This window comes from Chamaea fasciata, unplaced genomic scaffold, assembly GCF_029207755.1.
Source record: "Chamaea fasciata isolate MVZ Bird 193981 ecotype frontalis unplaced genomic scaffold, bChaFas1.0.hap1 SCAF_2, whole genome shotgun sequence".
Lineage (NCBI taxonomy): Eukaryota > Metazoa > Chordata > Aves > Passeriformes > Sylviidae > Chamaea > Chamaea fasciata.
In genome coordinates, this window is record NW_027094087.1 from 74,771,336 (window position 1) to 74,797,666 (window position 26,331).

The window sequence follows — 26,331 nt, forward strand, 5'->3', positions numbered from 1 at the left end:
TCCCATGGGCAGCTCCCCACAGCTCTGGCTCTTTGTCTCCTCCTTCTCTCTTCGTTCTGCAGTTCCAGCTCACTGCTTCCTGTCCCTAGCACGGCCACCTAACCCTGTCTGTCCCTCATACAACACCTTACCCTTTCTGCCCCTCACACAACCTCCTGTCGCTTCCTCCTCACAGCACAGCCAGCAGGCTGCAAACGACTCCCTACCAGCTTACTCACTCCTCATCACACCCATAGTGTGAGGGCAAGGCTGTTCCCACTCTTGACTAATTAACACAGCTGCAATATACTGGGAGCAAGATTGCCTTCAGCACTATCTCTATGTGTCTTCCCACAAGAAGATGGTTAGTCATTTTCAGGAAAGCTGACCCTTAGCATAGGTAGTGGTTACTTGTGAAGACAAAAGCCATAACTATGAATGTCTCTTTCTTCTCGTTTCCTTGAGCTTTTATTGCTGAGTGTTACATTATAGGGCCTTGAAATATCCTTCTGGTCAGTTGGTGTCAGATGTCCCAGCTGTGTCTCATCCCAGCCCCTTGCCCACCCCAGTCCCTTCACTGGCGAGGCAGTGCGAGAAACTGAGAAAGCTCAAATGCTATGCAGGCACTACTCAGCAATAGCCAAAAAACACTGGTGTGTTATCAGCACTGTTTTAGTCTCAAATCAAAAACAAATCACCATATGGACCACTTTGAGGAACATTAACTCCAGCCCAACCAGTATATTATCTGAGAAACAAGAATAAGGAAAGAAAATAGAAATTTAAGTTGGAGGATAATGGCACAATATTTCTTTCTGGGACTTAAAGAAGGACTTTGCAAAAAAAGAGCAGTGAGATTCTGGAATTCCTCTTCATTCAAATAAGGAGGACAAAATTAATTGCTTTGAAGATGCAGCCTCATAATTTTATGAAAACTTTATATTGTAAGAGTCTTTCAATACCAATTTTCAGCAACCCACATCTCTTCCAGCCCATTGTTGTTTGTTGTTTGGAGAACGTTTACGAAAATTTATTTACATTAATAAACTGCTTTTGCTACCTTTTCTTTTCAAGAACGATAAACAAACAGTACATCTGAAGCACAGTCTGCAGGTAATTTAGAATTAACTAAGGTATTTGACCTCTATTTCCTCAGACTGGTTAGCTGAGGTAGCACAGATATGAATGGCCTGGGAAAAGTCACCCATCAAGAAAAGTAAAATATTCTGTCAGCATGTGCTAGGCTCCCTGCTTCTGAAGACTGCCACTAATTTAAAATATATTAAGTGTATGTGCAATGACTGCAGGTGAGATATGTCTAAAGGCAAAAGAGCAAAGGTACTTCCTTCCCAGCCAGAGTGTGACCAAAGCCCTCTTCCAGGCAGCTGAGGATAAGCAGCATGCAGCAAGAAGCACCGTGAGATAGCACACCCTTGCACATCTCCTCATTGATCCCCGAAGTGGGGATGGAAACTAGCTTCTTTAATCTCTGAAACGTGCAATTTGTCTCCAGTCATTCTAGACAACTCCATTCTGTGCACTCAATCTATTTACAGTAGTTCGAATAGGCTAAAGCAATTTAGAGTCTCTGTGGAAGATGGAAATTCCTACTCCTCACTGCAGAGAGAAACACTTCTAAACTACTCCTTAAGCTCTCTGACAGCTTTCTCACTCCTCCTCATTTTTTCAATGGAAGTAGTTAAGCGCAACATTTATAAGTTGTTCTAATGGGGTATCACGCTGTTTTTAAGAGGAGATTTGGAGGAAGAGAAATCATTAGGGCTGCCTTGTGAGTGAAACCAGATAGCCTATCTGAACTCCACACATGGAAGAGGGTTGGGGTGTTTGTTCATATTTGTCATGTTCTTATATTTTTAGAAAGCAAAACTTATCAATAAAACTTTACAAAGTACAAAAGGTTATATAGCTCTTCATCCTCTTGCTTTTGAGAGCTGAATTAAAGTGAGGTGGGAATTTCCTATGAAGTCTGTCTTCTCTTGAAGGACTTCATTAACATGCCTCAGATAAAGTTTACTGCTGCTTTCTTAGAAAAGGGCATTGTAATACCAGGAGAAAATATATTATTACCATATTCACAAACAGAAAATAAGATTGTCAGTCTGATTGAAAATGAATACAACAGTCTTTTTTCTTGGATTCTCTCCTGGATGATAAGCACTCACAAAACATATTTCGGGGAAAAACAAAAAGCTCTGTGAATTACTCTGAATTTCTTCCCCCTAGAAGCTTTCCCTGTATACATACTTTTCACCTCTAAGGTGCCATATGTCTTCACAGCTTTGGAAAACCAGTGCCAAAAGAATGAGAGATTCTGGAATTTATGCCCTGGCACTCTACTAGAGATGTTGGTACTCCCTTTGCAGTGCACAAATATTGGCCAAAGCTTCAGAGAAAAGAATTCTTCTCTTTATTAGGAGTATCTTTAGCAGATTTTCACTTTGATGTTGCTAGTTCTTCACAGTCAGCATGAGGATTATATGCTGAGAAGGGATAAATCAGCTTTTGTTGATAGCTGGAAGAACAAGACTGGAAAATCAGTCACAAAGGCATTTCCTAATTTTGGGTTTTCCCTGATTTTCCGTTACTCTGGAACAGATAATTCCAGATACCTGAACTCATCAGGAGTGGATAATGGTTCCAGAAGTCTTTTCTTTGCACCAGGATACATCACTTTTGAGGGGTATAAGTTTTTCTCCAAAGTTAGGATATACCCACAGGAAGGAAAAAAGTAAAGTCCTTCTATATATATCATGAACATATGCATTAGAAAGTTTAAAAAAATATTGAAAAATAGGGGATCATCTTAGAGAGGTATTTTCTAAGGTCACATATGTCATACAAAGAGGCAGAATGTCATGCAGCACATTTGAGATGTCAGATCTCTCAAGATATATGTAGTGATCAGTGTTGCAGAAATACATAAAATTCAACATTATAGTATAAGATTCCCAAATCTTCTTATTCCCCTGGATATGCATCTGATACATACTCCAGACTCTATTACAACAAAGTAACACTTAAATTAATGTTAAGCTTTGTTTCATGTAAACTTTCCCCTTCATATGTGTCATTTAGCTTTTTTAACACTTACGTAGTGTTAAAAAATTGAATTGCATAATTCACTGACTGAATTTTGCAAACCTAGTTTTGAATAAACTGGTGTTTTTTAATCCACTCACAACAATTTCAGTGCACCAAAGACTCTTATCAGAAAAGCGACAACATTAGTAATGTGAGCCGTGGGAAGTTTACCAGCACAAAAGTTCGAGAGTTAACATACAGCTGCTGATGTGGAGTTTGATAAAAGAGTTTCATGCAGTGAGATGTAACCTTTAAGATTCTTCTCAAGTACATGCAGTTAATAATTTAGTTTGTCTTTTGTTCTTGTACTCCTAAATGGGCAGTAATGCTCATTGGCAGTCAGCAAGCAGCAGGTTGTATTCTGCTTTCTCTGGGTCTGCACTGGCAGGACCCATTTATCTCCTGAAACACTGTAAAGACCTCCTGTCATACACTCCTCTTCAGAAACATTTTAAACTTATTTTCAAAAACTAACAGGATAATTTAGAGATGCTTTAATTGCTCTTGAGAAGACTTCAGATACATATTTGGGGTAGAGGAATTCAGGCTGCCCTCTGTGGAGCTGGGGATAAGTAGGCTCCCTTTGTAGACTCCAGACCAGTAATAACTAGCTCCCCTGAAGCCACATATTTTATGCAATCGTCCTCACGTTACCCCTGTGCTAGACAACTATTCCCAGGCAAAAAAATATTACTGCCTATTGCACTAAGTCTAAATCCCTTTGGTCTGTGGTAACAAGCAGTCTCCCATTAAATTCCCTGGCACTATTTGGCTGACAGGCTCCACAGATTTTTCCCAATTTGCAGGAAAGCACAAAGGAAACCTTTGAGGTAGCCCTTACTGTGCTGGATGGTCCCATTCACTGCTGTTTCAATGTCCTAGAAACTGGAAAATTGGAGTTTTTACCCAGAAAAAACATTTCTTCCCCAACCATTAGTTGATAAGTAACCCCAAAACCCAGCCTTGTTTCAGAAAGGAATTTGTCATCAGCTGACCACAAGTAAAGAGGATGAGGATACCTGAGATATACAAAAGAATCAAACAAGTGTGAGATTAAAGAAAATCACTGTCATGTCTGGTGTAGCCAACATGGCAGGTAGAGCAGAGCTGACTTTAGCAGAACCCTTCAGGTGTCTCTGTCCCAGACTCCCACTCCAACAGTGTGTACCGGTTCAGGCACAGCACTGGATCCATGCTGGCTCTGTACAGCAGTTCCACTCTCCATCTTAGCTCCCTGGACCAGGAGCACTGCTGGAAAGCAATGCAGAGGCATAGAAAAAGAAAGCTCTATGAGCTATAATGCAGTGCCCATCAAATTCTACCACCTCTCCAAGTCAGCCATGCCAGGATTGGACCAGCTCCATGTAGAGTGATTTGGTTGACTCTGCATGGTGCAGGGAGGCCAAGTGATTTTAGTTCAGGCTCTGTAAACTGGTTCTGGGCCAACTTGACCCTGCAAACTGTAAAGCCACCATCCCACAGCACTCTATAGTAGCATCCAATTCTTGCCAGACCAGACTTGTCTCTGCAAGGAGCCAGCTCAGTGTCCCTGCATCTGCAGTTCAACTAACCCACAACTTGTAAACCACTCACAAATAGTTGAGAGTTGATGGAGTAGAATTCATGTCATCCATGTAAATTCTCATTAATCTGCAATTTCTAAGCAGGAAACTGGGGGGAGGGAGGATAAAGGACATTTTAATGAAGTGAATCCAAGTGAGACATTAAGGAAGTCATTACATTAAATTGCAGGAATAATACATGAAGCAGGATGGTTTTTGGAAATTAAACAAGCCTCTGCTCTCATAGGCTGTGGTGTGAATTTTATCTGGTCATTTTCTGTGTAGCTTCTTGGGTTGGGATAAGTGGAAGAAACTTGCTACAAGGACTGGAACAAAATGGATTCTTTATCACAACTGTCAGACCAAAGACAATCTGGCCAAATGCTGCCACTCATTTAACAACCGAAGTTCTGAAAATAATTCTTGGATTTATTATTGAACAGCCTTCTCTGCTCAGCAGAGCTGCTTTACACGATCACTCACTTAGGTAATTTCTGCATGTGTATGAAAATAACCATTCACTCCTCAGTGGTCCTATTTATTCTCAGCAGTGTGTTTAAGTGCTTTGCAATGTCTTTCATCTCAAAACAGGGAGCACACACACTTTTCATAGTACCTACTGGCAATCTCTACTTGGTGTGGGATTGCCAACTTGCCAACTGGTTTTTAAGAGGTGGTGGTTGGGCAACTGTTCTCAAAAATAGTCAATAAATGACAGTGTAAATCCTGTTTTCATGGCAATATGGCAACAACATTTAAAAAATTATCTCAAATTTGTCAAGAAACAGACCTCAAAGGGAACAGAAGAGAACTTCTGTACATGTAGAATAGGATTGACTGGAAAGGCAAAGCTGCTGATTACAAATAACAAAAAAAAAAAAAAAAAAGCTTAGATTCACTGATCTTTTATGAGAAATGGCTCAGTTGCTAAGAATATATCTGACATTTCATAGGACCTTGGTCTGTTTATTCAGCATAAAAGGCAACAAACGTGTTTTTTATACTTAAAAGCATCCAAATGGCAGCACCTTTGTTCCCTAAAAAAATTTTGGAGAAACTAAAGAAAACAAACATATTCCTCTTCTCATTTTTTCATGCTAGTTAAAAATGTGAGTGCTGAAAAGAAGTGATAAAGTTGCAACAAACATTCAACTGTAGTAAATTCCTGGACAGCATCCATTCTAACAACAAGCCAGTCTTACCAAGGGAGAGAGGAGTTGGTTGTATTCTTATGTCAAGGTGTTGTCCTGTGAAGATGCCAATAAAAAGGGAAAAAAGTAGAGCTTTCCCAGTACACGTGGTGTAAGTTTGAAGAGCAGCCTTCAAAGTTTATTTTTGACATGTCTGCAGGACTGATTACTCACGTTAAAGTAAATCAAATCCTTAAGAGATCCTGTAAAAATAAATTACTGACTTATGTTCCAATATTTCTGTTCCCAGTGAAGTCAATGATCAGACTTGTTCGTTGGCCGAAGATAATCTAAGCATATTTGTGAAGAAAAAGGATAGGTATATTAGAAATTCTTTTAGAAATAGCTACAGTACTACAGATATCTCTCTTGATATCTTTGAAGAGATGAAACCTCCTGCTGTGGATTATTTGTGGGGCACTCATTTTCCTCTGTTTCCCAGAAGAAGTCTGCTGACATAGGGCTTGAGTGCTAATGAGTTCCTGCAATTCCCATAACTGGTATAACAGATGCAAAATCCCATCCGAATCAAGTGTTTGGCTACAGGAGGAGCAGGAAGAAGCAGAAGGTTTTTGGCAAATGAAGCACTGATCAGCATTTCAGTGCAAGGGGTGAAAAAACCCCAGTGAAACCCCAGCCTAAGGTACGCTTTCAAATTCAGCATTAATGTACAAAAGATGTAGTTATTTTAAAGCTATAATAACCAAAGCCACATACCTTAAGAAATATCATTCAATGCAACTGTGAAAATTCTCTTTCTCATGCATGCTGATACTAAAAGCAAAACCTTTGGATGCTGTGTGCAAGACACCAGCATGATGCGGCTTCATGTTTAAACAATGCTGCTACTGACTGGGAATATTTCTGTGAAAACAAACAAAACTAGATGAAGGGGTAATAAGAAAAAACCATTTTGACTCCTCAGACAATTATTTTTCAGGAAGAGTTTGACAACCAGGAAAGGACTGTTTTTTAACCTAGCAGTCCCTCTACCAAAGATGTCATGACTTTCATATGAGCTCTGGGAAATGTATCATTTATATATAGCCCTTAGCACTTTTTCACTCACTGGCAATACTGTTACTGATATCCTGGTGATCTGGAAGAACAGAACACCATGCAACCTTGATTTGCTATAAATTCAGCTCTGATGAATTGCTTCACTACCATATGACACCTTACAACACAATCCTGGCCAATGTGGAGTTTCACTTGATCAGAAAAAGAGCTTGAAAGGAGACGTATGAAGGCAAGTGTCTTTTAAAGAGTTCTTTGGTTTGCATTACAAGAAAGGATTTGAAAAATAAATCTGCGGTTGCAGCCTTAATATTTGATTTGTAAGAACTTTACTGACTTCTTGAATAGTTTTGCTAAACCTTTATTGAGTTCAGTTGCTGCAACTTTTTTCCAAATTCCTTTAGGGTTTTGAGTTCCTACTGCTTCAAACAGAAACCTGTATGATTCTCAGTTCAGACTGGATATTCATTTTGTCATTTACTATCCACTTGCTGGTGATCCTGTGCAACAGAGTATGCTTTAGTAATATTCACAGCACACACATTCCTGTGTAATGGGGATCACTGGCTCTAGCATAGACAGGACTGTTCTGCTCTGCCTAATCACTACAAAGCTGTCCCTGCTCAAATGGCTTCCCACGAACTGAAAGGAGAGGGGGAATGATGCACATGGACACCTACCACTATTGGGTGTCCTTATTTAACTCTTTTGAAAGGGGCAGTTACAAGGTTCAGTTGTCTTAATGAGGGCCAAATTCTTTTGGTTTGATTTGTTTGCTGGTGATACTACCCACCCTAGAACACCCATGCCTAACTGCCCTAATTTTCCCTTCTGAGTATACAGTGGAAAGCAGTGAACCATTCTACCACAGAGGATGAAGATATGACTGTATAATATCCACTAGCTTGGCTATAGCTTTGATGATACTGCAAAAAACTTTTCTGCTACTCAATTACATACATATATATGCGTTGCTTTCGCAGAATTTTTCCAACCCTATTCTGACTATTTGTCATAGTTTGGAATCACCCATAACATATATAATAGAAAGTGCATGTTTGTGTGTCTCATTCCTTTATTTTTCCAGCAATAAAGACTTGTGAGTGAGGTGGCAGTTCAAGGGCATGCAGTATTACAATGCAGAGGAAGGGAAATGAGAAATGAAATTTCATTAGTTAATTAATTCAGTCAATGGTTTTATGTTTGCAGTATCTGTAATTTCTTTGAGGCTGTTCCAGATATGCAGTTATACCACAATTCCTCATTCTTTCCTGTTCTTTCACTTGCAATGCATTCTTCTTCTATGAAATAAAGATCAAATATAGGTACAGCAGTAGGTTTAAAACAGAGCTGGAGTTATCAGACTCTATCTGCCTGAACTCTTAGCTATCACTAGCTGCTTGTCAGCTAGGCATAATTGAGAACCCATAACACCCATTATTTTAGTAAAATGATAAAAAAAAGACTGTAGCATCTCTTGTCCTCAGGTTTCTTTAAGGAAATTTTTTTGTCTTTTTTTCCTTTAATGAGTAGAACTGAAAAACCTAATTATATTATCACATTGAATCAAACTAAGTAGCTTACTAAACTACACCAAAGAAATATTAACAGATTGTTGGGGTTTTGTATGGGTGGTATACATAAATGCTTCCTCACCTTCTTTCTCATGTTGAATGCTGCCTTATCAAATGAAGGACTGCAGAGTATTGTTGCTAACAGAAGTCTTACCACTGTTTCACCACATTTTAAAATGTTTGCAGATGCAGTAGACTTTTTACATGAACAGATGTCCCAGACAGGCTATTCACAACTCAATTGGACTTAGCCCTTAAGCAACCTCAGTGGGTGTATTTCAGTTTTATGGTTTTGTACAATAGGATCTGTCGGCTGTACCTTTTAGTGCAATTCAGGGTGAGATGGTGTCAAAGGAAACTCTCTATCTTACCTGTTCCATTGTGCAGTTCTTTAAGATATGTAACCCGTGGCCTTTTCCATTCCTTAAACTTTGTTTAAAGAAGAGGAATTAATCAAATTAGACGGGGATTGCTACATATCTAAACTGGGCACATTACGCTTATTTTTAATACTTATAATATAAATCATTCTGGTAGAGATGGCTAAAATAAATCAAAATAATTGTGCTTTCAAAATGCTTGTTTCTCTCAAATGACAGCTAGACACTGCCTAGATTAAGAATTTATCTCAGCTCTAAACCTCTACATTACAGGTTCCTGAAGTTAAGTGAGAGATTCCATCTAAGATTCTGGGTAAGGGTTAGAATGATACAGCTTGATAGAATATGTATTCCATGGACATTTCTAAGCCCCGTGGCTCAGTTTTTTGTAACTGTCAAGGTGATTCATTTTCAGTTCAGGGAGTCTTTGAGTAATTTTGCTAGAAAATTCTATTTTCCATTCCCTCCCCTGCTGCATATGGACTATTGCATGTTTTGGGGAAAGGACTTGATTTAGAGGTACTGAAAACTGCATGCACTCTTGAAGGAAGAGTTATAGGTTTGGGGGGGTGAGGGGTGGTTATTTAAAGGAAAAAGTATTCTGCATTCTGCATTCCAGGCTTCTGATGAAGTTTTCAACTGGAATTCAGGAAAATATTCTCTTTTGACCACTTTATTGGTTACATCTGCTATGTGTTAGAAAAGTAGGATGTCCAGGTATGAATTGCCTCATCATCATCCACATAGTCACATCATCCACACGATTTCTTATGAGAATCTTAATGTGGTAGAAAAGGACTTAGAAATTGGCTGTCTGCCAAAATGATACTGTCTTTGGCTTGTTTTTGATCCCCCTCTCAGATACATCCACTGTCTTTTCCACTATCATCCTTCGACAGTAGTTGTAATTTCTATAAATGTGAATACAAACTTCTGAATGCATGAAAGCAGGTCTTACGGTCTTTTGGGGAGGTGGAAGGATACTTAGTTCATCTGGAGAGGGTAGTTCCTTCATTTTAGCTTTGCTCCTCTTTTAGATTTCACTATGTCCTTCTTCTATTCCTTTGTTTTTTACATGCAGCCAGAACTGAAGCTGTGCAAATTCTTCACTGTAAAAGGGAATAAATGAAATTTTCCTTGCTTCAAATTTCCTTATATTACTGAAAATTGAGCCCAGATAAATCAAAATAAATTGTTCTCCATTCTCAGTAAGGAGTAACTTTTTTAGTTTGAAAATCAGTGCAACAGTACCTAGATGGAAGAATAAAACAAACTTGCTCCTTTCACTCAGTTCAATATTAAAAAGAAAAAATTGTGTGATGCCTCTGTTCAGGAATGCAAAATGAAACAAAACAACTGTCTACCTTACTGGAAACTGAATCCCCTGACTATTAAAATGCTCTAATAGTTATCCCCCTGCATCTCAGCTGCTCACCAATTTTATGTTTTTTTACCAAGAAACGTGTGAACAGTGGAAAAGAAACATTTCGTTTAGAATTTTCAATGCTAGATAAATTTGCATTTACTTCACTTCTTAACTTTTTATCTCACTTCAGTTTTCTCTGTTGTGACAGTAACAGCAGTAACATTAATACATAATTAGATGGATAGGAATGTGCTCAAAGTCAATAGCTTGTAATAGCTCCTTTGGAGCCATAGTAAAGTATCTCCTATAGCAAATACATGGTTATGGACTTGTTAAAACAGACATTAGTTATCCAGTAGTCCATTATGGCTCCTTGTAGTCTACCATTTGAGTAGCTCTATATTTAGAGTCGTATTGATCAGTAATTAAGAGACAGCATGGTGGCAAAATAGAAATGTATGATAAATAATCCTAAAGAAATCATTTACAAAAATGGTAGAATCATCAGGGCCTGGCAAACATCTTTTGTACTATGTTAGTTTTCATATAGAAACCAATAAACTCAATAAAATTATAACTGATATTGTGATATTCCCTTGTGTAGGCTAAGAATCTTCTTCATCCAGAGTTAATTTCTAAAGCAGATCTATCAAAACTAGGAAGGAGTCAGGTAGGTCACCACCATGTATGCAGTCTTCTGTCTCATTGTAAAAATTAAGAGTAGTGAATGTAAGGACTGGTAAAGGGAATTCAGCCACTTTTAATTCATCTGGAGCTTTCCCATCTCTCATTATTCTGTAATACCATATAGGTGAGTTTATCCAATTTTCTATTTTACAACTGTATTTGCTGAAATGCAAATATAATAATCAACTGGTTACAAATAATTAAGTCTCTGTTAGAATATTCCTTGAATTATTATTCCATGTTCAGACATGATAATCTTTTAGACTACTCGAAGTGCCACAGTAGTACTAATTCCTTAAGGTTTTCCCATGATATTCAGGATATTGGGACACAATTACATACAAACTCAGAAAGAACAGCTATTCCTTACTTGTTTTACACTTCCCTCCACAAGGGAGCTACAATATTATTACTTGAGTTGTGTGTAATGGAATTGTTTAATTCACAATAGCTCTTGCAAATGTGAAGATCTAGTTACTGTGCTTGTTCTAACTGAGCAAAAGAGAGATGTTCTACTGTGAATCTATTCTTCTAATTGTTCCAATCCCTGCATTAACATTAATTAGCAAATTTGTCTTTCAGTCTCTCCCACATGAGGCATGTTCAGTCAGGGCTGGGTCAGTGGGGAATTTAATTAATTTATCAGCAAATTGGATTTTTTCACCAGGTGTCCTTGCTTTGGCTTTCTTTTGGTTGTTTTTTTGTTGTTGGGGGGTTTTTACCCAGAATTTTTTGATGGTTTTAAAACTGTAGGGTTTATTCATGCACAGTTCTCTAATACAGAGGTTGTAAATGGCATGATATTAAATAGAAATGCTGCATTTGTAAAGAGTATCAAAAGAGAGGTACTGTCTGCCTCAGTGTTAATTTGTAAGCAGGTAGTTCTGATATAGCAAACTTTTTCCCATGTAGATTTTCAGTCTAGTGGGAATATTACTTTACAGTAAACCTGCCAATAGCTGGATGTACAAATGCCTGATATTTATGGCTTAAGCAAAAAGGGTATCAGTGTGTGAGAATTCAATTCAACAAGGCTAATCTCAAATGCAATTAATGTTCACATTCTTTATGTGCCCCTATGGTAGACCATTTGCCCAAGGAATTTATTGGAAGTGATACATTTAATTAAACATCTTGAAACACTTGGGCAATGATATCATTTATGCAATAAGGGACCACATTTGGAAAGTGGAAAGAGAAACACCACAATTGTTATATACAATTTATACTACTTTACATTTAACACAGGGTAGTTGGGTTCATGGGGGCTGCATGACAAGTTCTTAGAAGAGGCGATTTCCTCATGTTCTACCAAATACTAAATAAAAGTCAGCTATGTTTTGATCTTGTGTCCATTTTGATTTAGCTATATGTACTCTGTGAACAAAGCAAGGAAATTGCTGAACTGCTTGTAGGAAAAAATGTGGCTTTCTGTATTTCATTGGAATTATAACTTTACTAATATGAAAGCAAATTTTCTGCCTGCTGAGCATCTATTGTTTAACTTGTAAACCATCATGTTGTAAACATAACCTAACCAGTGCCAGGGACAATCATAGAGCAGATTATCCTAAGTGCTGTCACACAGCACATGCAAGATAACCAGGGGGTCAGGCCCAGCCAGCATGGGTATGTGAAAGGCAGGTCCTGCTTAACCAACCTTATCACCTTCTATGGGAAGGTGAGCCACTGAGTGGATGAGGGAAAAGCTCTGGATGTCATCTATCGGAACTTTGGTAAAGCCTTTGACACAATCTCCCACGGCATTCTCCTGGGGAAACTGGCTGTTCATGGTTTGAATGATGGACTTCACAGGGCTGAAAACTGGCTGGGTGGTTGGAGCCAAGACAGTGGTGGTGAATGGAGAAACATCAAGCTGGTGCCTGGTTCACCAGTGGTGCTCCCTAGGGTTCAGTACTGGAGCCAGCTCTGTTTAATATCCTTAGTGATTATCTGGATGAGGGGATAATATCACCTTTGGTGAGTTTGCAGATGGCCCCAAGTTGAATGGGAGTGTTGAGCTTCTAGAGGGCAGGAAGGCCCTGCAGAGCGATCTGGACACACTGGATCAATGACTCAAGCCAGTTCTATGAGGTTCAACAAGACCAGGTGCCAGGTCCTGTCCTTGAATCACAACTCCATGTTGCCCTATAGGCTTGGGAAAGAGTGGCTGGGAAGCTGCCTGGCAGGAAACGACCTGAAGTGCTGGTCAACAACGGCCAAACACAAGCCAGTGTGTACCTTGGTGGCCAAGAAGGCCAGCGTCATCCTGGCCTGTATTAGCAATCGTGTGGCCAGCAGGACCAGGGAAGTGACTGTCCCCCTGCACTCAGCACTGGTGAGGTCGCATCCCTGAGTCCTGTATCCAGTTTTGGATGGCTCATTAGACGGACTTTGAGGTGCCTAAAGCATGCCCTGAGAAGGCAATGAGGCTGATGAAGTGCCTGAAGCAAGTCTTGTGAGGAGCGGCTGAAGGAGCTGGAGGTATTTAACATCAAGAAAAGAAGGCTGAAGGAGGACCTTGTCACTCTCTACACCTACCTGAAAGGAGGGTGTAGTGAGGTGGGGGTTGGTCTCTTCTGCCGGGTAACAAGGGATAGGCGAGAGGAAATGGCCTCAAGATATCAGGAAAAAATTCTTCACTGAAAGGCTTGTCAGGCATTGGGACAGGCAGCTGTGGGAACTGGCAGAGCCACCATCCCTGGTGAAAATTCAGTATTTAAAGTACATGTAGATGTGGCGCTCAGGGACGTGGTTTAGTGGTGGACTTGGCAGTGCAGAGTTAACAGTTTAATTTGACGTCTTGGACATCTTTTCAAATCTAAATGATTCCATGGAACTTCAGTTAAAGAGAGACTGTCTTGCTGCCAAGCCATCCTTCATTTGATATTAGAATGTGTGAGGTTGCAGAAATAAATACAAGAATTCCCATAGAAATTTTATTTTTATAGTTTTCTTGTGCTTTTTCTGATAAATCTAGTCTGTACTAGCTCACTCCATGCTGATTCTGCTCAAGTCTGATATTCTAAGATAAATTATACAGTGCAACAAATTATTGTCGATGTTTGTCTTTAATACATCTGTTTTCAATGTGTTCTAAGAGCTCAGCACTACAAGTGAAATTTGTGAAGAAGGGTGGCTGGGTGGGTAAAAAATTTCCTTAGTGAACTGTGTGTCTATGGAATTCAGGAGATTTTTAATCCCCAGAGCCTGAGTTTTGGCTCCCACTGTTTGAAAAAGACTCTTTACAGAAGAAAGACAGGTCAAAAATAGATATGTAGCTGGACCTCTGAAGAGAGAAAGGAGGAATTTTGGTTAATTGTTTGCATGGATCGTATAGATTATGAATGACTTCAGAATTTTTCTACAATCACCCACATATATGAGGTGAGACACCTCTGTTGAGATGACTAGGAAATTTTCCTCCAAGGGTATAATGCCTAATATAAAATAAATTCATATTTCAATACTACCTTTACAATTAAAATTTCATCTGAAATCTCGTAAAATAAAAAACTAAAAACATAAAATAACAAGTAAAAACATTATTGATGAGATTCATGAGCAGAGTTCAAATTCATTCAGTGAATTCTGAATTCTGGCACCAGTGTGCTAGACATATCCTTTCAGGGAATGAAAGCATAAGAATCATAGTATGTTGGTCATTTTTTTATAGAGGAATTTAGATTAGATTTTTCAAATGCAGATGAAGATACAGTCCCAAAATATTAATTGTGAGAACCATAAAAAAGCTTATTCTCCTGAGTAAATGTAATTATTCCCTCCCATCTTGTGTGCATTTTTTTGTATCTCATTCAAAGACATATAAAATATTAAATATTTGTAATAAGAAAATTGCCAGTTTTTCCACATATATGTATGCGTATGTATCAGGAAAAATACATATGGAGTATTTAATACTTTTAAATCAGAATAAGTAATGCTTTTGCTAGGGTGCTCCAAAGTGAAATTTTATATTAAGCAAGTGAAACCCTTCAAAAGGCAAAAGGGACAACAAACAATGCCAAAGCACTGCTGAACATGCACTGTCTCTTCAAGTCTGTCCAGGCTCAGCTGGAGAAGAAGGCAGATGCTTCTTGAATAATATGAAAACATTCTCTTCTTTCACCTATGTGCTTTCACTGTTTCCATGATGCAAAGTACCGTGAAGAGCTTACTTGTGTTTTAGAAATGACATATTTCTCCTGCAACTAAACACAGGTTACTGTTGGGGGTTATTCTTGTCTGTAGGGAAATAAGCAGAGAGAAAATCTGCATCTTTTAGAAAGTCTCCTAATACTTGATTAAAAAAAAAAAAAAAAGGAATGGCGATTAAAGAGACTATAACAAATGAGAATATGTGTGCTAATTGCATCTCAGCATGAGTCCATGCATCTCACCAGGTGTGAGTGTGCCAGCCTGAATTCAATCTGCAGAGCTTCACTGACAGTAAGGTTGTAAGGTATCCTTCTCTCTGGTTAGTTAGACTGTTCACCATGGAGAGATAAGGGATGCTGAATTCAAATTAAAGGTTTCAGACACCCAAATAAGGACTGCTGAAATTATTTTGACTGCATTTGTTCTTAAGTATTACTTTAATCAATGCAAAATCCTGAAAATTTGCAAAACATAGCATCCAGTCAGCCAGATTTACCATTCCTTCTTTTTCAAGGAGTTAATCATAGTTTGGACCTCTACTAGGACCGCCCTTGGGCCTTCTTTGTTGCATTTCTAGCCCAAGTGTGATTCAGAGATACTTAAGGCCCCCAAAGATTTCACAAATTCTCTGTGATTTATGCAAACATAGAACAGAAAAAACTTATCTTTCACAGACTTGATGAGGACTCTTCATTTAATACAGAGTCTTAGGAAGGACAAGGATAATTACATCATCTTCTGCTGTGGTACTCTGGGAGAGCTGTTTAAAGTCACTTGTTCAATTTGCATAGTCACTGAAGTGGTAAAAGAGTGCTATATTACACAAAAGAGACAAGTCTGAAAAGTTTTATTGTTTTTTCTTTTTTTCTTAGATAAATACAGATACATCTCACTGCCTCTTAAAAATTCATGCAGACACAATATCACTTACTTATTGGAGACTTTTAATGAAGCTTAGCATTTGCTTCCTTGGTGAAATGTAGAAGCATAATTATCCTGCCATTGTAGAAAGAGCATAACTCACCAGGCAGGAGAAATTCAGATATTACCCAGAAATAAGAGCATCCATGAAAAGAAAAGTATTGGTAAAATTATCCCAGTAAATATCATCAGAATGACAAGACATCCTGTCATGGAGGCAGGAGGCAGGAATCTCATTTTCAAGGGAGTAACCTGATAATTTGGAGATAAGTCTGATTCGTGACTCAAGTACTTCTGAACACAGTCCAGCTGAGACCTGCATCTGAATATTGCACTTCGTGATGGCCTCTGCTTGGAGGGTGGATCATTTACAAAACTAATGACTAGTTCTTCAAAATAGAATGAAAAACAGCTATTATGAGAATGAAGTTGTACTGGTAGATAAACTAGAGGAACGTAAGTTTATATTCTGACTTTTCTGTAGCTCAATGCTACAGAGCAAGTAGATAAATGCTCAATTTAAGTAAATAAATATGGTAATGTGAAGCATTAGAATCTGAGGAACTTGAGTGGTAAATCATTCTCAGCTAATCGTAATTGTGTCTGTTACCACTGAGCATCATTTAATGGTATTTTAAGGTTTCATTTTATATGAATAATAAATAGGAATTTAAAATGCAGATGCATATTGAAAAAAAACATACTTTGAAAATTCACTGCTGCTTTTTTATTACATAGCAATTTTGGAGTAGAATCTCTAAAGTAGACAAACTTTTTTTATTTTAGCAGGTATGAGTATCAAAGGTGCTCATCATTGCTATTGTTAGTCTAACTTCAGGTAATAAAAATAGTTACTACCTGTTTCTTCAGTCAATTCAAGGGCTAGAACATTGGTCACCTTGGCTGTGGCATGCATCCCCCTTGCTCTCCCTCCCCGTGTAAGCAGGCTGAACCTCTTTTGTGTTTAATCATTGCTGTACTCTCGAGTGCTCTCAGATCAGCTGAAACAACTAGGAATGTGTGCTGAGCACTCACACTACTCCCTGGTGCTTAAATCAGGGGGTTTTCAGTCTAAATGGTCTAACTGTTCTCACAGCTGTACTAGTCCCTTGGAGGCAGGGGGCACACAAGGTGTGAATGAGTGGCACAAAATATGTACACATCAAAATCAGTTTGAACAGAAGGTTCCTGTAACTGGAGAAAAAGTAGTGTATTTTACACCTGCTGAATACCATTCCTGCAGAATGGAAGATCACTTACATTTACCTGGAAGTAGAGCCTTCATATGCTGTTTTTATCAGACCCAGACAATTTTGTGTTTTGTTCTTCTCCAGTGCAGTCTCAAGTTGGTGTTGCAGGTGGGGTGAGACAAGCTCTGGACAAAGGAAACTCTAAGGTGTAAAATAAAGTAGCATATCACTTGCAAAACAGTCTCTCAGTATCTTACTGAAGAAAATAGGATTTCACATGCCATGAGAAGCTATTTATTCAAATTGATGGTATTCTTGCTGTCACTGGGATTATTTAGAGCATTCAAGCTGACAGTCCCTAGATTTAAATACCAGAGAGAATCAAATATAGTTGTGTCTTTTTCACCTTTCTGTGTTCAAGAATGACCCCAAAAATGAAATGTGTTTTCCAATGTCACATGAGAGATCATCTGAAAATAAATCCTGAGTAACAGCCATACATTTCCTGAACTAGTCTGTCACCTCCCTCCTATGAACTCAGATAACACCACCTTTTCAGAGTATAAACAGACAGTCCTAAGAGTTCTTCCACGCAGAAGAAAGTCTTTTGGATAATATGTAGTTAAATAAAGCATCAGCAGTATAAAATATGAAACCACTCTGAAGGTGTGATATGTTTTATGAAACATATAATTCACCACACAGGTAGCAAAAAACTTTAGTTGCAGCTGCTCACATAAATTGGCCCTGAGGTATATAATACTGGCAAAATTTAAAAAAAAAAAAAAAAATAACTGTGTCTCTACACGCTGCATTCTAAAGCAGATATTTGTTCAGAAGCCTGTAAGTTATCACTCAGCTTTGCATCTAAGCTGAAATACTAGCTGATGTTAAATACCCTGTAAAGCATTGGCCTCCCCATCTTGAAAAAGCTTTAGTAAAACTAAGTATGATACAGAACAGAGGAAAGAGAAATAGGAATTCTTCCATGCTAGGAATCACTCTGTGGACCAACACATTTCATCTTGGAATAGAAACATCTCCAGGGAGATACTGCAGTGGCCTATAAAACCCCAAGAAGCAAGGGGAATGTGCACAAAATTATTTCCTGTCTCTCATAGTACGAGAGGTGATAAATATCTGATTAAATCAACAGATAGCAGATTGCAATTCAGCAGAAGGAAGTGCTTGTCCACACGTGTCATGGCTGAGCCTCAGACCTTAGTGCCAGATGGTGGTGTGGTTCCCAGAGTTTACACGAGTTTAGAAAAGAGGTTAAGAGGACACATTGAAGTAAATCAGATAAGGGCTTTGAAATAAAAAGACCTGCTCGTCCATGCTTTCCTAGACATCTGCTGCTACTCACTGTCAGCGCTAAGTAAATTATGTGAACTTTTCTCTGACCTGATACAGCCATTTACAGCTCCTAAAACTATCTTAAGTGTCCATAAAACTTAAACCACCTGCTTATGTATTTGATGCTACATAAATCAGTGTAGCAATTATGTATGTGTTGTATACAGTGAGAAGGAGTATTTTTGTATCAGCTTTTATTTGTGTGAAACTTGGTAACTCTTGTCTCCATTATATCCCATCCTGTTTTCTATTTCAATATTATTTCAATAGATGTGATTTCTTCCATTAATAATAGTGGGAAACAACAGTGTAAATCCTTGTATAAAGGCACAGAATAGACACCCCCACAGCCTGCCTATTCCTGTGAAGAATATTATGGCATTAGCAAACTGTGAAGTAAACTTATAAAATATTAATTACAGATTGATTTAGTCTGGCTGGAATTCAGCATTAATGGTTTCACTTAGCATTACCTAGATTTTCAAAATTATGTCAGAAAGACAGTGTAGAAAGACACAAATGGAGATGAGGAATGTCTTTTAACTCTTGGTCTCTAGAAACCTGAGGTCCAAATCCCATGGTTCCATGCAGACATGACAGCTGTATCAACCTGTGCTTTTGTGAATGTTAGTGTGGAGAATAAAACTACTACACAAGTGTAGAAGTGAAGAGTGAAATCCACTGTGGGTCAAGAGTGCAGTGCACTGAGCAGGGCTTTTAAATTATCTATTTTATGGGTGGTTCTCAAATTTGAGTCTGAAAACTGAGAGCTCCTCTAAGTGACAAAAGTGAAGCGAAATACCAACTTTGTCAGCATCCCCTGTTGTTATACTGGAGAATTTTCAGAGAAATTAAACAATACAGAACTTAAAATATTTCTGTTTCTGTTTCTTTCCAGTACTCTGTGCCATGAAATGGACGTCTGTATTAAGCATTACAGGATTGTAGTTCCATTAGCAACTGTTGAAATAAATTAAATCCTCAAGTCCTGTTTTCTTGGCATTTGGCTGAAATACCTTTTGGAGAATGGACGTCCTCCCTTGTTCTCTCAAAGGACTTTCTTGGTAGTTTCAGTGGCACACAGACACACTGGGCAGCAGCAGAGCAGCTTCACACTCTGGGTCAGCTCTTCAACAAATCCAGACCATATCACTGCAAACAGATGGCTCAGATTTTTGTCATCCAGACTGGGGACCTGTGGCAACACACCATGACTCTCATTTGACCACATCTTTGATTTTTCCTTCCATGTAAACCAGGGAATAGAAGGAGGCCAAATGCAAGCCAGATATTTATCCTGGTGAACAGACATGGGACGCAATCCCAAACTTACAGAAGCAAGATACAAAACCTGGGAAACATTTTGATTTCATGCCAGACTTATTTTTCAGTCATAAGATTTAGAAGTTTGTGAGTTTTTGAATGGTATGTCTCTGAAAAGAAGCCAAGAGGCACAAGCATACATTACCTTCATTGTCATGGGCACCAGGAATGAAAGACCTGTTATTTTTCCATACTATTATGCAAGTTAAACAGGATTTTTGTTTGTTTGGGGGTTGTTTGGTTTGTTTTGTTTTTCTGGCAATGTTTTTAATACCCATGTAAGTATCACACCATTTTTGTCAGTATAAATTTAAGCACATTAGACAGGATTTAGGCTGAGAAGTGAGGAAAGACGTTAAATAAAGAGTTACAAATCTCACGTTATGAAATTTGTATGTTTATTTTTCAGATCTTGTTCTTTGTTATTTTAGTTCCTAATTTTACTGAATATCTAAAACGTTTGGGTTTCTTATATTGACAATATTTTTCGACGTGGGTTTGTTGGGGTTTTTTGCTAAAGAATTAAAATGCTCAAAAATGCAGATCTGATTTACAGTCAGTGGAAGAAAGATTAGTACTTTAGTCCATTCCTCAGCTAAATTTACTGTATTGTCTTTAAAGCCTTTTTGCCACAGTCAAAAAGACCAGTTTTATAAAATAGTTAAAACATTTGCGTAAGGGAAGATTTGATGAGGAGTTTGTGGAACCAAGTTGTCTCATGTGTTCCTATAGGAAAGCAAACCCTGAAATAAGTAAGAACATATCTGAGAACATTTTTTAAGATGACCATATTTCATCTGCCATTTAACATGACATCTGCAAAGAAGATATGAAAAAGGAGTTATCCCAGCTGGCCAAACAGGCTGACATTGGAATGTGAATTATTTCCTAAATATAACATATCTTTTACCTTATGTAAAAGTTTAGTTTAGGCAGGCTATCTATGACATTTATTGGACATTTAACTTTCAGTTACCTAGATGCTATTAAAATTAAATTTGTTTTCTTCTTTTCGCCTATAATTAGCATAAGTCTCCTCTGAATGTAACAGCTACCTTTCAGTCAAATACGAAGAAGCCAATAATTGAGACAGGTAGCTTCAATAGTAGTAGTCCAAGACTTTTAAAATCTGTATGATTTAGTTGACAATTTAAGAGACAGAGAAACAAGATTTTTAAAAAAAAAAACAACTGCTAACAATTTTTCAAGTACTAATGTACAAATATTCTGCTTCAGTTTTACCGTTAAAAAAAGAATATTTCAAAATGCTTTTAAGCTCACATCTAGTAAGAAATATATGAATGTGTTATTCTTATTTTAATATATATGAGCCTATAGAGTTTGTCCTTCATCATAAAATGTTGTTGGGTTTTCTTAAATCATAGAAAAAAAACAGTGTGGAAGGAAGTTATAATGGCAATACATTTTAAACGTATTGTATGTAATGAATTTTTTAATTTTAGTTTTTGATTTGTTTTTGTTATGAACTTTCCATTCAAGAAACAAAGGACAGTTTAAAAGACATTTGGTAATTAAAAAGCTGTACTCAGTGTCATAATTTATCTTTGGGTTTTGCTTATCTTGCTCTTATAAAATGCATACTGTTATGTTACTTAACATTTGTAGTGGCAGGATTTTAAAATAGCTTTTGATAATTAAACTGCAAGATAAAATATATTATTTTAGCTAGTAGTTTTTAATCTCATAAAGCAAGAAGGGGCTTCAGGATAAAGAACATTCTGGTCTACTTTTGTTTTTATAAACTCATTTTATGAGGTATCTTAGATTATCTGACATACAACACAGAATCACAAAATAAATAAAAATAGTCCTGTGTGGTTAATTGTGACCTATGGATAACAATTTCTTTGCTTTTATTGCACTCGTATTATTATCCAGAAATGAAACACCAGCTTCCTTAAAAACAACAGAAGTTTAGTTATTTGTTTCAACAGAGACAGGTTTAATTCTGGAGGTGTATCTATAGTTGTAGCTGCTTTGTTTGTGATATCAATATATACAGGTTAGGGCACTGACCCCTGAAAATTTTTTTCTGTTCTTGCTTTACTGCTTGTCACAGTCAGAAGTGAGAAGTGATTCCCACCAAATCTCTCCTTAAAACTGTTCTCCTTGTTTTCACACACTAGGAAGTCCCATCCGAGCTATCTTAACTACTCATTAGATCCACAACCAATATTAATGATCTCTTTTCACACAGGCTGCCTGGAATTGTTGTAAGAACTTTCTACTTTCCTCTCCAGCCATGCAAACAGCCCTTTGCTTCACCTCTTTTTACCATGTTTCTGATGTTAGTTCAAAACTTCTCTTCTCCTGTGCTCTTGGCATTATCCCATTGTGCTTCTTGTCATTTTGACGCTTTATAAGAGACCAGTTATGCCAAAGGAAGTGTCACTATTTACTATTATAAATTCGCCATTTTTCTTTCAAGCAAAGTTGGCCTATCCTTTTCACAAAGTGCTGGTTCTAACAAGAAGTCTTGCTAGCTTCTTTTCATTAAAGAAGAACTTTTGAAAGTGTTGTTCAAAGTGAAAGAGTCAAAACTATTCACATGCAAATATTTCAGTAGAAAAATATGATTACATGCATATAAAAATTACTATTTTTGCTTAAGAGTGAGTGCACAGGGAGGAACTAGAGCCAAACAGATCAAATAAGTCTGTGCAGAAGAACTTCAAACAGCATCATTTTAGAGACAGAAAAATATATCTAGTGCAGGCAGATTCCTTTGGATGGATAGACCAGCTTTTTTTCAAATCAGTCTCTTTTTTATAGAGGACTGACTACTCTATTCATCCTTCAAAAACCTCTTTCATAAGAAAATGTTTAGTTTAGACCTCAATTTAAATTTTAACAGGAACCAGCAAAATTTCTCTCTATTTATTTTGTTGCATTCCAACTAAAATAAAATAAGTTTCCAACCTAGGTGTTGTACATGCACACAAACACATCACCAATTCCCATCGCATCATCCAATATAAATCTGCATTTACAATCTCTGTCCTAGAAGTCAGAGCTGTGAGTCTCTAAATACATTGTCATTGGCATTAAGATTAACAACTGGACTTCTTCCAGCAGTGGTAGCCTCAAAGAGCTCGTAAAGCATTTTTTAATGACAAAAAAAATCCATATTTTGCAGAAAACATAGCCCTGTTTTTAAAATTTTTATACACTTCCAGCTTATAAGAGTCTGAGGACCACTAGTGCAATTTTTTGTCATTAAAAATAACCACCATGAAATGAATCTGATTCAAACATTACAAACAGTACTACCTTTTTTTTCTTGAAGAGCAAGTTTAAAGTTCTTACAGGTTACTTTTTCATCAGAAATACTTTAATTGTAAAATAAAAAATAAACATGTAGTATATAGCCACCTATTTTAATGATTTAAATTTAAAGTGGAAACACTGCTTCTGCTGAAGACCTCGAAAGATTTTGCAGCAAGATTAAAGTGTGGTCTCAGCTGTTTGATAGGTGTATGGTCAGTACTGTTATAATTTGTTAAGAGCACATCTGAATCAAATTCTGAAATAGGCATCATATATATTTTCAAAATCTGAACTGAGTCTTGATACATATTGAACGAAGAATTTTGACAATGTACACTTTGCCAGCTCAATAAAGAGGTCAGAAAACAAACATATAACATTAGTTCCCTCATTTTAGGAGAAGTTACAGTATCCCATATATTTTTCCCCATGAAAGGAGAAAACCAGCATCAGCATGAAAAGCCCACAAGAGTTCAGAAACTGTTTCACCCAAACATTTAAAAGGATAAAAATGAGTTTATTCAGCTACTAACGCTATGCTCAAAGCAGTCCTTTGAAAAGGTTGCTTCCGTTTGTCTCTGTGCTGAAATAAGGGTTTGCTGAGAAGCTTTTTGTGGAAAATGACAATCATCCTTTCCCTTCATAAGCGCATGTTGTTGATTAACATCTACATAGACAGTTGATGGAAAATTCAAATTTAAGTAACATTTGAGTTGACCATGGAAGAAATACCTAGTTTATTATAGTCATGATTTCTTATTACATGCCCTATTTTCAGAGGCCGCTCCCTCACAGTGAATTGCTCAGGTTCTCCAGGTTTTTAGGAGAATGTCCAGCTGGTATTGTACAGAGAAAAGAGAGACTAAATTACCTTCAGGATAGCTCCTCACATTAGAACCCACAAAGAGATACACATACTATTTAAGAAGAAAAGAAACAGGTCTTTGATCGTTTGTTAGGATTGATAATTTTTTATTGAAATGCCAGGAGCTTAAGAGCTGGCTTCCAAGCCCCCATCATTCTTTGACAGAAGATCAGCAGATCTGCACTCCATAGATGCACCAACTTGAAAGACCTTTCAATATGCAGAATAAAAGGTGACCATCTCTTGATGAACAGGCTAAGGAAGAGAGAGGGTCCTTTTCAGCCAATATTTATTTCCTTTGATCATGTATAAACACCATTTGGCTGCACATTGTTTTCTTATTGCAAGGTTTCCCTGGTTTACTACAGTTGTCATCCTAGAACAATAATTATGATTTAGGCTTTGTGTAGGTAACTCACTTCAGTACCTGGAGGTAAATCCTACAGCTTCAAGTGCCTGCTTTGATGTTAATAGAATTATTTTATGAGCATAAGTTAGGGAATAAGATGATCCATTCTGTTTCATCTTCTGCCTTTTTAAGTGGATAGCAACTTTACCAGACCATCTGTTTTCCATAAAATATTTATATGTACATAAGAGAGAGAGAGGAGAGAGGGAGAGGGAGAGGGAGAAAGAGGGAGAGAGAGGGAAGTAGGACACTACAGAAATAGAAGAGTATCTGAGGACAGCTTTAAAAATGAGGCATATATAGAACTTTTTTTTGATAAAACATAAGTGTGAATTAAAAGTAAGATGTGAAACCCTCTGGAAAGGGTTTTATTTTATGATCATCAATACATGTTAAAGGAAGTTCTAGTTCATGAGTTTTTTCTTTAGAAAGAAGAAGAATCTAACTTGTATGATTGATCTGTTGTGCCCAAAAGAAAATTTAGTAGGCAAATAAACATATTAATTTTTTTTAATTTTCATGTCTGCTCAAAATAATTAATTGATTAAAGGGAGTTCAAAAGCAAAGCTGCCACCACTCAGTCCATAAGAAAGCTGAATTCCACTTCATTGCAACTTGCACCCAAACTTTAGGTATTGATTTAGCTCCAGGCATTAACAGTTATATTCCTGACCTAGACAGTGAAAAACATAATTTCTAAAACATCCCAGGAGAAATCTTGCCAGATTGGTTATAGTATCTGGGTTTAGGCAGGCAGAGATCTCCTTCCAGAGGCCTCTGCTGACACATCTCACCTTTGACTGAAGATCAAATTCTGTGTACAGAACGTTCATTCTGTATCAGCTGGAAGTGTGGACCAGTAGAAGGTGATTTGCAAAGCAAAGTTGGTGCAGAGGGCCTGACATTCACGTTCAAAGCATACACATTTCAAAGTTGTGCCCTGGTCCCTAGCACCAGTGTCCAGTGACGCTGGGAATGTGATCCTGAAGTACATCTTCCCACCTTGCTTCCTCTCAAAGGCATCCAGTTTGTGTGCCCTGAGCCCACCCTGCAAAGTGAACCAAAGCACTCTAAGCGAGGACAGGCAAGGAATGTACTTAAATGAAGTCGTCTTGATCAAAGCCAAAATGCCAGAATAAATGTACCCACTGAATTTCAATTGTTTCACTGGACAGCAAAACTTTCTGTTCAAACTAGATACCTAAATTAGGATACCATTTCATGTATGTAATCAAAACAAAAATTGTTGCAGTTTAATATTCAAATACTAAAAAGAGCTAAAGAGGTTTGGCTTCTTACTTTTTTTTTCCCTAGAATATAATCTTATGTCTTTTTGTAGCATTTTTCATATACCTTTATTTCATTGCCTAAGAAAAGGAGTATCAAAATTGCATGTAGTAAGTATGATCAAACAGAATTGCCTTCAGTCAGCAATGGAACAATTTCCATTCCCATTTTACAGCAAATGAAATGAATAACAAAGCTTGCTGCTGCACATTCTGGAACTTTGTTCTTGGGTACCTTGGATAAAGCCCTTACAGCCCTTACTATCTCTCTCCTCTATATTTCAGTGTGGAGCAAATTTAAGACTCTTCAAAGGACTACTCAGTGGGTTTATGTATTTTTTTTTTTTTTTAGAAAATGTCTCCTACAATTTGCACCCATTTTGAAAAGAATCCTCCTTGTACTATATTCCATTTGCAGCCCCTTCATTTTTTCTAGTCAAAGCCTCTGCTTCTCATAACCTCCTTCAAAACCAATCATTCTAATAACATATCCAAGAAAGGCCAATTTTACTCTTATAAGTAATCATATGTGATGTTTGTCCTCATGGTGGGGACAACAACAAAAAAACCACAGAGGCTTCATCTCTTTCAAAGAGTTTCAGGAGGCAGGTGAATCTATAGCAGAAAAGCAAGGTGGTACATAAAAAAATAGTTTGCAGCATTTTGTTTTTCTTTATT

The 26,331-nt window shown here is 37.5% G+C and overlaps 1 protein-coding gene across 2 annotated transcripts in view; it reads left to right on the top strand.

Annotated features, from left to right (window-relative positions):
• GPC6 (glypican 6) overlaps nt 1-26,331 on the top strand; it is a 726,194-nt gene that overhangs the window by 605,406 nt on the left and 94,457 nt on the right. The window lies entirely within an intron of this gene.